The sequence below is a fragment of the Arachis hypogaea genome, chromosome 11 (assembly GCF_003086295.3).
Source record: "Arachis hypogaea cultivar Tifrunner chromosome 11, arahy.Tifrunner.gnm2.J5K5, whole genome shotgun sequence".
Taxonomy (NCBI): Eukaryota; Viridiplantae; Streptophyta; class Magnoliopsida; order Fabales; family Fabaceae; genus Arachis; species Arachis hypogaea.
This window is the reverse complement of record NC_092046.1, coordinates 98,321,235-98,334,569: the sequence shown is the minus strand read 5'-3', so window position 1 is coordinate 98,334,569 and position 13,335 is coordinate 98,321,235.

Genomic DNA, 13,335 nt, shown 5'->3' with positions numbered 1-13,335 from the left:
GTCCTTAAGTTGGACATTTGGTGAGCTCCCTGTTATGGTGGCTTATGCTTGTATTCATCCAGGAATCTCCACCAATGTTTGTATCTCCAGTAACCTCCGGGATCCCAAACTAGGCGCAGAAAGCCTTCAAGCAAGTTGAAGCAAGTGACAAGGCCCCAAGAGTGCTGATTTTTAGATTGAATTCCGGGGTCCCAGACCTTGCCTTTGCACCCGTCTTTTGGTTGAGCAATATTGTTCCATACGGGTGGCAAGTAGTCTGAATTCTCACGTAAGCGGCCAAACAACTTCCTAGACCCATTCAGTTGAGCTTTACACCAACCTTTGCATTTAAACTTTGAGCACACAACCATGTTGAACCTTGCTTGACAATTCTTATCACTGGCCATCTTCCTCTTACTCTTAATGCCGCAAAGAGCTCTAAGTTGACCATCCGTCTCCAGTAGCCCATATTCAAGTGGGATTAGAAAGCTATGGGATATGAATTTTACCCACTTGAATGTTGTGAAGGATGATGGTAACTTAGGGGGAGGGGTTTCCAACAACTTTGGCAAGGTAATTTCAAGCTCCACTCCCTTGTGCTCTTCTTTGACATCTTCTACCTCTTGATCAATCTCTACAAAATCTTCAACTATGATCTGCCTTGGAGGTTGTACGCTCTTCTCAACATCAACATCAAACACCGTGGAAGGAGGCTCTGTGACTGGACTTTCCAATGGAGGTACATCATCTCTTAAGTCCGCAACCACTTCTTCCTTTTTAATAATTGCTGCTTTGTCCAGTTGTTTAAGTATAAAATCGTACTCATCCTTGATGTTTTTCTTTCTACGACAACTCCTTTCAACTATTCTTTCATCTTCAAGGGTCTCTCCTACCCTTACCCGTAGGGCCTCCTCTAGCTCTTTATGAAGTATGGATTCGCGAAGATGATTCCTTCTTTCCTGTTCCATATCAATAGCATAATTGGGATCATCTTGCTTTTGGATTGATGGATGTGGGTGCTCTTCCATGGATGGTGGTGATGGAATGGAGAGATCATTCTGTGGTTGAAAAGGAAGTGCACTAGAGCTTGAGGGTTGATTGTTGAAGGTATTTGGTGGTCTGATTTGGGCGACGAGAGCTTGTATAGTAGAGTTTAGATTGGCAAGTGCTTTCTCCATGGAGGTTTGGGGTGGATCTATGTATGGTTCATTTGGTTCATAAGGTGGTTGGTATGGTGGATGTGGGTTAGGGTCATATGGAGGTGAATGGTGGAAAGGGGCTTGTGAGTGTGGTGGTCCAAAGTTATGTTGAGGAAAGGATTCATAGGCATATGGTGGTGGTTGTTGATAGTCCATTGGAGGTGGTTGTTGCCATGAGGGTTGATCAAATCCTTGTGGCTCCTCCCATCTTTGATTGTTCCAACCTTGATGCCTGTTCTCATTGTAATTTCTTCTTCCTGTAATATTATTGTAACCAGACTCATAGCCAAAGGGGTGAGAGTTCATTGTAGCAAAATAAAAATTAAAAATGAAAATAAAAATAAATTTAAATTAAAAGGTTATTTAAATTTTGAATTTGAAAATTAAATTTTGAAATTTGAATTTTGAAATTTTGAAATTTGAATTTTGAAATTTTGAAATTTGAATTTTAAATTTTTGAAATCTGAATATTTGAAATTTGAAATTTGAAATTTAAAAATTTTTAAATTTAAAATTTGAAAATTTTTAAATTTGAATTTTGAAAATTGATTTTTGAAATAAGATAAGATAAGATAAAAATTTTAAAAATAAAAATCAATAACCTCTTAATTTAATAAAAAAAACAAAAATAAAAACAAATAAACAAGCAAAAATAAAATATTTACAATAACCAATAATAAGGCACACGTTTACAATTCCCCGGCAACGGCGCCATTTTGAAGAATTGAAGATTTATGGTTTAGAGGTTATAGAAACTCTCGTTGTAAGTATAGTTACTAAACCAAGCAATCAACCTTTCTTACAAAAGTTGTGGTTGTCACAAGTAACAAACCCCTTTAAAATGGATAACCGAGTATTCAAACCTCGGGTCGTCTTCTCAAGGAATTGCAGGGAAGTATGTTCTTATTATTGGTTATGAAGATTGTAAATTGGGGGTTTTGGAAGTAAGGTGGGAATATGTTATATGACATGTAAAATAAAATAATAATAATAAAATCTCTTGGCAAGGTGTGAGAAATTGGAAGTCCAGACTTAGTTATCCTTATCAATAACAATGAAAGTTGAATCTTAATTCCAATTTGTTAACCTTTACTAAAGCAAAGGAAAGTCAAGGGATAAATTGGTTTGATCTTCGAATCCTATTTATTTCCTAAGAAAAGCTTGGGATTACTGATGTTCAACTCAATTGGCAAGATAACAATTAACAATTATGTTATTAAGTTGGATAATTCCTGAGTTACTGATTTCTTAACCAAGACCAAAAGGGGAAAAGTAAATCTACTGGAATAAGAGTGCCTTCAGATGGGAAGCAATAATCATGTAAATAAAAGAAAGCAATATTAAACTGAAATACCTCAAATTGCATTAACAAAAGAACTTAAATCTGACATAGACAAGCATGGAAAAATAAATAAAAGAACATTGAACCTGGATTGAGAGTCACTCCTAAAACTAAGAGAAGTCCTAAATCCTAATCCTAAGAGAGAGGAGAGAACCTCTCTCTCTAAAAACTACATCTACTCCTAAAATTTGTGAATTATGGAAGCGTCTTTTTGAATGGATGCATTCCCCCACTTTATAGCCTCTAATATGTGTTTTCTGGGCCGCAAACTGGGTCAGAAACAGTCCAGAATTCGCTGGTTTCGAATTTTGCCACGCTGGATTTCCGTCACTGCGACGTGGCCGCATGGATCACGCGGTCGCGTCGCCTAGGGTCAGGGGAACTATAGCATATTATATATCAAATCGAAGCCCCAAACGTTAGCTTTCCAACGCAACTAGAACCGCGTCATTTGGACCTCTGTAGCTAAAGTTATAGCCATTTGAGTGCAGAGAGGTCAGGCTGGACAGCTTAGCAATTTCTCCAACTTCTTGCATTCCTTCCACTTTTGCATGCTTTCTTCCCATCCTCCAAGCCATTCCTTCCTTATAATATCTGAAAACACTTAACACACATATCAAGGCATCTAATGGTAATAAGAGATGATTAATAATAAGCAATTATAAGATCAAAGAAGCATGTTTTCAATCAAAGCACATAATTAGGAAGGTAAATGTAAAACCATGCAAATATTATGAATAAGTGGGTGAAGAGTTGATGAAATCCACTCAATTGAGCACAAGATAAACCATAAAATAGTGGTTTATCAATGCGCACGTGCACATGCTTCACCCGTGCCGATGAAATAAAAGTGGTGATGGATACAGACGCGTACAAGACGCTGGAACACATAATTGATATGTTGCTATACATGCGCAAGCGCACAAGGCGCGCACACAGACATAGCGTTCATGGCTCGAACGGAGTGTTCAGTTAATGAACGCTGCTGAAGGGCGCACTTGCGCACAGTACGCACCCGCGTCGATGGGGAAAAGCGCAAGGGACGTGCTCGCGCACAGGACACGCCTGCGTCGGTGAAAGAACGCTACGTTCTATTTGAGAACGCTACGTTCACCTAAAGCTACAACAAATGGCCATTTTGATCCACTTCATGCAAGACCAAAAAGCCCACTCCGTGTGCTGAAGGCCTGAAATAGAAGGTGTATATATAGATAGGAATTTAATTTCAGAGAGAGCTCTCTTTTAGTTTTCAATTTCTAGAATTTAGAATTGAGATCAAATCTAAAATTTTCTTTTCTGTTTTTGCTATCTCCTTTCTGTAACTTTTATTCTTCTGTTTTGGGTCTTAAACTTGGGTTGAAGAATTCTACTGAATTTCTTTATCTGAGAATCATCTTTCACTTTTCCTTTTATATAGTTCTTAGAATTGAAGATCTGATCATAGTTCACTTTTTGTTTTACTTTTTGTTCATGCCCTAGGTCGAGCTGTATGACCCGGGCTGATTGACGACAAGTCGACCGACCTCTTCAGGTCAGGATTACCTGACCTCTTCTTAAAGAGTTCGGCCAAATCGCCAAGAGAAGCCCAAAAAAGGCCCAAACAGAGGAACACGACCCAAGTCCAAAGGCTGCCCAAGTCTAGAAGGATAAGGGCGGTTCCCTTAAAGATAAGATAACTCCGCTCAAAGATAAGATAAGTTAACTATCTTATCTTTAGAAAGGTCACTCCACACCATTATAAATACACTGGAGCACCCAGGTATAACTCATACTCTGATTCTACAAAAAAACCTGCTTAATACCCTTGCTAACTTAAGCATCGGAGTCCCTTGCAGGTACCCCCACCCTCCGGTGGCGAAGGATCAGCAGTGCAGCCAGTCCAACAAGTCGGACACGACAGCTCCGGCCGCCACTCACCAGTCGGACACGTCAGCACCGACCAGTACAAAAGATCTCGACCGAGATTGACCTCCAGTTTCAGGTAACCCTCGAAACATTGGCACCATTGCCGGGGACCTGGAAGTCATCCCATCACCATGGTGGATGACCATGACAACGACCACGATTTAGATCTAGAGGATAGAACGCCGCACAAAAACGTGACACTACACCGAAAGATACCCCAGAATCTAACGGGGACAAAAACTCACCAAATTCGGGAGCAATAGAGACGCTTCAAGATCGTATAAAGCAACTTGAAAAAGAAGCCCATCATCAGCCAGAAACTGGGAAGGATCTACAAAGGGAGATAAGGCGACGCCGAGAATTGAAAGATAAACTTCTAAAACTCGAAGCTGATCTCAAAGCCAAAGCTACTCGATCCACCCCTGAGGACAACTCTCGCAAGGATCAAGACCTATTCACTAGGGAAATCATGAAGACCAAAATCCCTAAGGACTTAAAACTTCCGGACATGATTCTGTACGATGGCACTACAGATCCCGGCCATCATCTCAGCAATTTTAGAAGTAGAATGTATCTCACCGACGCCTCAGATGCAGTTCGCTGCAAAGCCTTTCCAACTACTTTAACAAAGACAGCAATCAGGTGGTTCGACAATCTACCTCCTAGGTCCATCTCAAGCTTCAACGACTTAGCCAAGAAGTTTCTAGCCAGATTCTCCATCCAAAAAGATAAGGCTAAACACGCCCCAAGTCTATTAGGAATTAAGCAAGGAGATCGGGAAAGTCTTCGCAGTTACATGGAAAGATTCAACAAAACATGCCTGGACATACAAAGCCTACCAACAGAGGCCGCCATTATGGGCCTCATCAATGGCTTCCGAGAGGGACCTTTTAGTCAATCTATATCGAAAAAACACCCTACATCTCTGAACAAAGTACAAGAACGAGCAGAGAAGTACATCAACATGGAGGAAAACTCTCGACTAGGAGAGACCTCAAAATCTGGATTCACCTATCCCTCCCGGGATAAGGATAAAAAGTCTAAAAAGAAGGAAGATCGACAAGGGAAAAAAATAAAAAAATACCATAATTACACCCCTCTTCGGGTGTCTCATGTGGATGTCTACAGAGAAGTTTGCCACACTGAAAAAATACCCCCAGCTCGACCACTCAAAGGCAAAAAAGAGGAGGAAATCGGACCGAATATTGTGAATATCATCGAATCCACGGGCATTCCACCAACGAATGTTTTGACTTAAAAAATGTCATAGAAAAATTAGTAAGAGAGGGAAAACTAGATCGGTACCTGGCCACCCGGGACGATGAACAAAGAAAAAGAAGAAGAGACAAAGATGTCGGACGAACCGAGCGATCACCTCGCACAGCAGAAATACACGTCCACATGATACATCGTGGATTTGCGGGAGGAGGAATCTCCAAGTCATCTCGCAAAAGATATCTCAAAGAAGTATATCATATTGAGGGGAAAGACGAAGCACTCGACATCCCCACAATCACTTTCACCAAAGAAGATGCATCCGGTATCATCTTAGGACACGATAAACCCATGGTCATCACTATTATACTGGTAAACGCAAATCTCCAACGCACACTGATAGACCAAGGGAGCTCCGCCGACATCTTGTTCAAAACTGCCTTCGACAAGCTCGGCCTAGAAGAAAAAGAACTTAGAGCATATCCAAATAGTCTGTTCGGACTGGGAGACACCCCAGTTCAACCACTTGGATACATCTCACTACACACTACCTTCGGAAAAGGAAACCAATCCAGAACACTCAAGATAGACTACATCATGGTCGACGTGAGTTCAGCCTACAATGCCTTGATAGGTCAGACAACATTGAATCAACTCGGTGCAATAGTCTCAACTCCACATTTATGCATGAAATTCTCAACTGCGGAAGGGATAGCTACAATAAAAGCAGATTAGAAGATGGCACGCCGTTGTTACAATGAAAGTCTAAACCTCAGAGGCAGAGGAGAGGAATTCCACACAATCGAACTGGGGAGAGTTCAGAGGTGAGAAGAACTCCGCCCACAACCCGAAGGTGAAGTAAAGAAAATCCATATCGGAGACACCCCAGACAAAACAACCAATATCGGTACGATTCCAAGAGGAGACATAAAAGAATTACTCGTACAGTTTTTACGAGATAATGTCAACCTCTTTGCATGGAAAGCTACAGACATGCCAGGCATAGACCCCAAATTAATGTGCCATAAGTTGGCGGTCTACCCAGGATCTCGGCCAGTACAACAGAGACGGAGAAAGCTCAGACCAGAATGATCCCAAGCTGTGGAAGAGCAGGTACAAGCTCTACTGGTGGCAGGATTCATAAGAGAAGTCAAGTACCCATTATGGCTAGCTAACGTCGTCTTGGTGAAAAAATCAAACGGGAAGTGGCGAATTTGCACCGACTACACTGATCTCAACAAAGCCTGCCCAAAAGATCCTTATCCACTCCCAAGTATTGACACTCTGGTGGATGCCTCCTCCGAATGTAAATACCTATCGTTCATGGATGTGTATTCGGGATACAATCAAATCTCAATGCATCCACCCGATCAAGAAAAAACCTCATTCCTAACCCCAAAAGCAAACTACTGCTACATCGTAATGCTTTTCGGTCTTAAAAACGCGGGAGCAACTTACCAAAGGTTAATGAATAAAGTCTTTTCGGATCATATCGGAAAAATCATGGAAGTCTATGTGGACGACATGTTAATAAAGACACAAAGTGAAGATACGCTGTTGTCCGACCTGACCCAAGTGTTCGACACTATAAGAAGGCATGACATGCGACTCAATCCTGCAAAATGCACCTTCGCAGTAGAAGCCGGCAAATTCCTGGGTTTTATGCTAACACAAAGAGGAATCGAAGCAAATCCGGATAACTGCCGGGCCATACTCGACATGAAAAGCCCGACTTGCGTCAAAGAGGTGCAACAACTCAACGGGAGGTTGGCAGCCTTGTCCAGATTTCTAGCCGGATCGGCAATAAGATCTCTCCCCTTCTATGCCACTCTAAGGAAAGGAAAAAATTTTGAATGGACAACGGAGTATGAGCAAGCCTTCCAAGAGTTCAAGAGATTCCTGGGATAACCACCTTGATGCCAGGGCATTTTGGCCAGTTTCACTGACCTTTTCTTTACTGTTTTAGGGTAGTTTCATGCATTTTCTTAGGAAATAAGAAAGTTTTGGGTAAAATTTCACTTACATCTTGATTCAAGCAAACATGGTGCACTTTACATGATTTCATGAGAATTTTGCATGAATTATATGACAAATTAGATGATGCATATCTCATGACATGGATTAGAACTTTGATGCACTTTATTGTTTGATTTCAGGACAAAGGAAGCAAGGAAGAATCACGTTAGCAGCCACGTTAGTCTAACTAACGTGACCACTAACGTGGAATGGGAGCTAACTTGCAACGTTAATGAGAAAAGTAATCGCCAATAACGTCCTCGAAACCATAATAGCCCACGATAAGAGTCACGTTAACTAAGTTAACGTGAACTCTAACGTGGAAGAAAGAAATAAGGCCAACGTTAGTGACACTCACCTATGTCACTAACGTTGGACCAAACTCATAAGTGGCCACGTTAAGAGCCACGTTAACTCAGTTAACATGGACTCTAACGTTGGGAAGCAAAAGAGAAGCCAACGTTAGTGACACTCACCTTTGTCACTAACGTTGGCCAAGCCACAATAAGCCACATTAGTTGCCACGTTAACTTAGTTAACGTGGAAGCTAACGTGGAGAAAGCAAGTGATCGCCAACGTTAGTGACACTTACCTTTGTCACTAACGTTGGGATGTACCACCACAAGCCACTATGAGCAACGTTAGCTCCAACGTTAACTTAGTTAACATGGAAACTAACGTGGATAAAGGAGATGATGAGCCAACGTTAGTGACACTCACCTTTGTCACTAACGTTGGAGATGGCTATCAACACCACGTTAGAAGCCACGTTAACCTAGTTAACGTGGACTCTAACGTGGGAAGTAGGGGCATCTTGGAACATTAGTGACAAAGGTAAGTGTCACTAACGTTCTCGAAGGATTGGCAAGCCTACGTTAAGAGCCACGATAACTAAGTTAATGTGGACTCTAACGTAGGGGGAAGGGAGGACTCTCAACGTTATTGGAAAAGGTGAGTCCCAATAACGTGTGTGAAGGACCAAGAGGCAACGTTAGTGGTCACGTTGGTGCCACTAACGTTGAAGTTAACGTGGATCATCCCTGGGTTAGGAACGTTAGTGAAAAAGGTGATTGTCACTAACGTTCTCGAACCCACACTCTCACTTAACGTTAACGCCACTAACGTCCTGAGCTAAACACCCTGCCTACTTCACACTTTCTCTCTGCAAGTAAATCTAAGCCCACTGAAGAGGATAACTGCTTCAAACTCAAGATCCAAAGGCCCATATCCAAGACTTGAAGAACCAACTAGAAGATCAGAAGAGTAGTATATATAGGGGTAGTTTTGAATTAGAAAGAGCTTTTCGGGGGGGGGGAGTTGGAAATTGGAGAACTACTGATGCGCATAAACTAGTTATGCTACGATTTAGGAAATTGCACGATCGGCAAAATTCCTTCCGGCAAGTGCACCGGTTATCGTCAAGTAAAAACTCACAATAGAGTGAGGTCGAATCCCACAAGGATTGGTTGAGTGAGCAATTCGGATTAGAAGTGTGTGCTAGTTGAGCAGAATCAAGATTTAGATGAGAATTGCGGAATGTAAAATTGGCGGGAAACGTAAATGACAAGAAATTTAAATGGCGAAATCTTAAATTGCATGAAGTAAAGAGCAGAAGCTAAATTGCGGAAATTAAAGGGAATGGGGGTGATTGCATGAATTTAATTGCAGAATGTAAAGAGAAAGTGGAAATCAGAAATGGGGAATTCATTGGGTTATAGGAGATATTGAGATCTCCGAATCAAAACATGTTTATCTCTTCATCAACCAATGCGTTCATTGAATTTTGCTTGGCAATCTTATATGATTGGATCCCAATCCCTTGGCTCACCAATTCTCTCTAAAAACGAACAAATTCCCAATCCCTTGGTTTAAATATTCATAAGAAGAGATGATGCTCGATCACTGATTATACCACACAGTTTCATGAACCACAATTTGGTAGGATTACATGTCACAATATCCATCCAAACCCCAATCCAATTCACTGTGAGAAAGCTTCTCTAGCATGAATCCTCCATTCCTTTCCCAAGGTTCCGAAGGATTCCAATTATGGGTAGTTTCTTTCCCAAGACAACTACCCAATGGAATTAGATCGAGAAGCTTTCTAACAAAATTCAAGAGAAAAGATTGAAGAAGAAGATAAACTATTATTGATTCATTGAATTACAATAGAGCTCCCTAACCCAATGAAAGGGGGTTTAGTGAGTCATAGCTCTGAATTCAATTACAAAGATATGAAAACTAGCCAAATGAAAAAGTAAAAGTCCTTCCTCACTTAAATTCTATCCTATTTATACACTTTCTATATTGAGCTTCTGTTGTGTTTCTTGGGCTTTGAGGCCTCTCCCTGCTTTCCTTTTGCCTTGGGTTTATGATCCATAATCTTGATGAGGCTGTTGATCCAAAATCTGTAACATTCATTGAGCCAACTTAGTGATAATCAAATAATGACACATGACTCAATAAATTGAAATTTCAGACTCATCAATCCTTCAGGCCCAATCCCATAAACCATGATATTCAATTGGGTTTCATACCAGAGTAAGTTTAAGTTAATGTTTGTGCTCAAATACTAACTTAAACCGCAATATTGTTGGCCCAGAAACCTTTTCCAAGAGTGGCGTTTAAGTTGCAGTTTAAGCTTAAACTGTAGCTTAAACGCCAGACACTTCCAGTGATGCCTTTTGTGGAAGCACGTTTAAGCTTCAGTTTAAGGTTAAACTGAAGCTTAAACGTGGAAATGGAAGAAGGCAGCCCTGGAGGGTAACTTAGTCGAACACGTTTAAGCTTCAGTTTAAGGTTAAACTGAAGCTTAAACGTGGAGATAGAAAAGGCAGCCCTGGAGGTCGAACACGTTTAAGCTCCAGTTTAAGGTTAAACTGGAGCTTAAACGTGGAAATGGAAGAAGGCATCCTGGAGGTCGAACACGTTTAAGCTCCAGTTTAAGGTTAAACTGGAGCTTAATGATGCGCATAAACTAGTTATGCTACGATTTAGGAAATTGCACGATCGGCAAAATTCCTTCCGGCAAGTGCACCGGTTATCGTCAAGTAAAAACTCACAATAGAGTGAGGTCGAATCCCACAAGGATTGGTTGAGTGAGCAATTCGGATTAGAAGTGTGTTCTAGTTGAGCGGAATCAAGATTGAGATGAGAATTGCGGAATGTAAAATTGGCGGGAAAAGTAAATGACAAGAAATTGAAATGGCGGAATCTTAAATTGCATGAATTAAAGAGCAGAAACTAAATTGCTGAAATTAAAAGGGAATGGGGGTGATTGCATGAATTGAGTAGCAAAATGTAAAGAGAAAGTGGAAATCAGAAATGGGGAATTCATTGGGTTATAGGAGATATTGAGATCTCCGAATCAAAACATGTTTATCTCTTCCTCAACCAATGCGTTCATTGAATTTTGCTTGGCAATCTTATATGATTGGATCCCAATCCCTTGGCTCACCAATTCTCTCTAAAAACAAACAAATTCCCAATCCCTTGGTTTAAATGTTCATAAGAAGAGATGATGCTCGATCACTGATTATACCACACAGTTTCATGAACCACAATTTGGTAGGATTACATGTCACAATATCCATCCAAACCCCAATCCAATTCACTGTGAGAAAGCTTCTCTAGCATGAATCCTCCATTCCTTTCCCAAGGTTCCGAAGGATTCCAAGTATGGGTAGTTTCTTTCCCAAGACAACTACTCAATGGGATTAGATCGAGAAGCTTTCTAACAAAATTCAAGAGAAAAGATTGAAGAAGAAGATAAACTATTATTGATTCATTGAATTACAATAGAGCTCCCTAACCCAATGAAAGGGGGTTTAGTGAGTCATAGCTCTGAATTCAATTACAAAGATATGAAAACTAGCTAAAGGTGAAGGTAAAAGTCCTTTCTAACTTCAATTCTATCCTATTTATACACTTTCTATATTGAGCTTCTGTTGTGTTTCTTGGGCTTTGAGGCCTCTCCCTGCTTTCCTTTTGCCTTGTGTTTATGATCCATAATCTTGATGAGGCTGTTGATCCAAATTCTGTAACATTCATTGAGCCAACTTAATGATAATCAAATAATGACACATGACTCAATAAATTGAGATTTCAAACTCATCAATCCTTCAGGCCCAATCCATAAACCATGGTATTCAATTGGGTTTCATACCAGAATAAGTTTAAGTTAATGTTTGTGCTCAAATACTAACTTAAACCACAATATTTTTGGTCCAGAAACCTTTTCCAAGAGTGGCGTTTAAGTTGCAGTTTAAGCTTAAACTGCAGCTTAAACGCCAGACACTTCCAGTGAGGCCTTTTGTAGAAGCACGTTTAAGCTTCAGTTTAAGGTTAAACTGAAGCTTGAACGTGGAAATGGAAGAAGGCAGCCCTGGAGAGTCATGTAGTCGAACACGTTTAAGCTCCAGTTTGAGGTCAAACTGAAGCTTAAACGTGGATATAGGAAGGGCAGCCCTGGAGGTCGAACACGTTTAACCTCCAGTTTAAGGTCAAACTGGAGGTTAAACGTGGAAATGGAAGGAGGCATCCTGGAGGTGGAACACGTTTAACCTCCAGTTTAAGGTTAAACTGGAGGTTAAACGTGGAAGCTTAGAAAGGTAGCCCTGGAGGTGTCGAACACGTTTAAGCTCCAGTTTGAGGTCAAACTGGAGCTTAAACGTGGAAATGGAGAGAGCAACCCTGGAGGAGAAAACTTGGTCGAACACGTTTAAGCTCCAGTTTGAGGTCAAACTGGAGCTTAAACGTGGAAATGGCTCCCTGGTGCTTTTCCCATTCTGGCGTTTAACCTCCAGTTTGAGGTCAAACTGGAGGTTAAACGTGGAACTCCTTCCTGAGTGGCATTATCATTCTGGCGTTTAACCTCCAGTTTGAGGTTAAACTGGAGGTTAAACTTCAGTTTCAGCATTTCTTAGCCTTCATGATTCTGGCGTTTAAGCTCCAGTTTAGGCTTAAACTGGAACTTAAACGCCATTTCCAGCATTATATGGCTTGGTAGTTTAAGTTCCAGTTTAAGCTTAAACTGGAACTTAAACTCCACATGTGATATTCAAGCTTCCTTTATTGATTTTGTTGCTTCCTTGCCTAGCCTCTTCTTTCCTGAAATCATCCAACAATTGCATCAAAGTCTTGCAAAATTTCATGAGAATTCTTCCATTCATAGCATTCAAGGAATATAACTAAAAACTCATGGAATTTGCATCAAAATCTTCATGTTGAATGATTTAAGACAAGCATGACTAATTGGCCCAAAATGATTACTTAAGGCTCAAGAAAATGCATAAAACAACTAAAAATAAAAGAAAAAGGCTAGTGAAACTAGCCTAAGATGCCTTGGCATCACTTAAACGTGGAAGCTGAGAAAGGTAGCCCTGGAGGTGTCGAACACGTTTAAGCTCCAGTTTAAGGTTAAACTGGAGCTTAAACGTGGAAATGGAGAAAGCAACCCTGGAGGAGAAAACTTGGTCGAACACGTTTAAGCTCCAGTTTAAGGTCAAACTGGAGCTTAAACGTGGAAATGGCTCCCTGGTGCACTTCCCATTTCTGGCGTTTAACCTCCAGTTTAAGGTTAAACTGGAGGTTAAACGTGGAAATGCTTCCTGATTGGCATTCTCATTCTGGCGTTTAACCTCCAGTTTAAGGTTAAACTGGAGGTTAAACGTGGAATGC